The sequence below is a fragment of the Propithecus coquereli genome, unplaced genomic scaffold, assembly GCF_000956105.1.
Source record: "Propithecus coquereli isolate 6110/MARCELLA unplaced genomic scaffold, Pcoq_1.0 Scaffold306, whole genome shotgun sequence".
Taxonomy (NCBI): Eukaryota; Metazoa; Chordata; class Mammalia; order Primates; family Indriidae; genus Propithecus; species Propithecus coquereli.
The window spans coordinates 1,024,233-1,026,699 of NW_012148686.1; positions in this window are offsets into that span (position 1 = coordinate 1,024,233).

A 2,467-nucleotide genomic window follows, 5' to 3' on the forward strand; every position below is an offset into this window, starting at 1 on the left:
ATTGTGATGGACCAAGAGTAAGAGGCTAAAATGATCAAGCAGTGAAAACACGCATGAAATGACACAGACATAGAATGAGATACGCTCTAAGAGATGCAGATCAGGTAAGGTGTTCACTCGGAGGACAGGTGTCCAGTTACGAGTCCCAGGCCATACCCGGGATGCCAGAGGAGCCACAGCTGACCTCGGGGCAGACCAGAGGAATGAGTAGGCATAGCCTGGCAGCTGGCTGGGCGACAGGGAGAGGAAAGACAGAGGCCTGGCATTTCCCCATACTCTTCCCCAACCCATTTAATTTCTGATCATTTAAATAAATAGCTCCCCCTTGAACGAAAGGGTTTTCACATCAATGAACTATGAAATGCAATTGGAAAGTTAATACAACCAAATTAATATCTGTATAGTATGATATCTTTATGACCAATAAGTCTATTAAAATAAAGGAATTAGAGGCCCAAGTACTAAAAGCATAGCATGCTGCTCTCGGGCAAGAGCTCACCATTCTGCCACAGGCACTCCTACAAATGGACCGAGCGCTACAGAAACCAGCAGGAACTGCTCCAAGCTCTCGCTAATGTCTGACACACAACCCTAGGTCACAATTGATGGCATATTCTGCTCTGCAAACTCTTTGCCAATGCACGAGCAGCAAGGATGGGCACAACCGAAGAATTTTGTGTAATGTCCTGAGCCGCTGACAATCAGACTCTGGTCACCTATGTCAGGAGACGTTGCTGTGGGGGACAGGGAGGGAGGAGCATGACTCAAAGGATTAGAACCCTCCAGAGTTTAGAGACACCCTCTGAGACTGAATCCCATGCAATGCAGACAAAAATGCACTTATAAAATGCAAAGAAAACAGCCACTCTTAGAGATCAGTAAATGTGATGCTCCTAAGGCCAGAGTATCTCTTGAAATTCTACAAGTAGTGAAAGCCATTGATAAGATGCCAACCCCAGGCTGAGAGGGTTCCCTTGGATGGGCACGGCAGGCTGAGGCTTTCCCAGCCCAGCTCTGCTTCCCTCTCTCTCTCTGCCACAGGTATCAGATCCACACTGCCACTCCCTCCCCACCTTGATCTCGCAGAGGCTTTGCCCACCAGTAAACTCTCTTACTCCTAACTCCATTCCAGTGTCTGCTCAATAGAAGACCTGAGTTGACACCTCTCCTCTAGTTCCAGCTTGCATTTTCACACTCCTGGAAAGAACAGTCTCCGGTTTTATTTGGATGATGACAACAGTGCTTGAACAACTGCTATATGGTGGGTTGATGACAGACATACCAATGGCAAAGCAAGTGAAATATACATAACATTTGCAAAGAGAAAGCACAGCCACAAAGCACAGAGCACCAGACGCAAAAAGACTGTGCAGTTCAGCCCAGAATGACACATTCCACAGCATCTGCGCAGCTCAGGAAACAGGTGAACCAGCAGCAAAGCTCCTCAAATGCTCAGGGAGACCGACATCAGAAATGCACACTGCACGAAGAAATCATTCAGCTGCTGGTCTGCTGGCCCTCACGTGCACAGAAATCACCTACATTAGCTTCAAATGCCAAAGCAGGTTGGCAGAGTGAGGCATGAGATTATGTGAATTTATTTTGTGAAGACACATCCCTTAAGAAAAATACAAAGAAAGTACAAATGCTTTACAAGGCATGGTTTTATATGTGTGAGCTCTAAATTTTCATGAGTAAAGATGCTTTATTTAAAAATCATTAATTATCCAGGACATATGAAGTGTTGCTTAGATTCAAATCTCTCTCCATTCAGTCTTCTTTCGGATGACTAGAAACATCACCCCGACCACAGCATGTCTAGAAAGTCTGTTACGGCTGGTGGTGTCTTCTCCCTGTGATAGCCCATCGAGGGTTATCACGGCCTAGGTAACTCAGCCCTAGGGGGGTGTCATATTCAAAGACATACAATTCAAATAGGTAACAATGATGATAATGATGGTGTTGAAGAAAAAGCAGTTTCCTTCTTAGCTCTGTGGACGGAGGGGGAAGGAATTCATAAACACCAGCAGCACTCATCAGGTTGCTACTCTCCTCCACTCTGGAGCCCCAGCCCGGCAGGATACTCTCCTCGGTCAAAAGTTAGACCATGGGGAGGGGAATCCCCCAGTGATGATTGACTTGCATTAGGAATAGTTCGGCATCCTCCCCTGCAATGACTTTCCAAATATTTTTATTTATCTTCCAATATCCCACATCTGCCAGAAAATCCTAATTGTCTCCCCACCTCCCCTGAAGTAGATCCTGACTCTGACCACCCCCCACCACCACCTCCCTGTGACCCCCCACTCCCCTATTCTGTCTCACCTGGATACTGCAGTAACTCCCTAGCTCAGCTGCCTCCTGCTCTTACCCCTCAGGAGCCTGTTTTCCACATGGGAGACAAAGTCATTTTTAAAATGTAAAATCAGATTCAGTCAATCAGCTCTTCAAAACTGTCTGGCAGGCC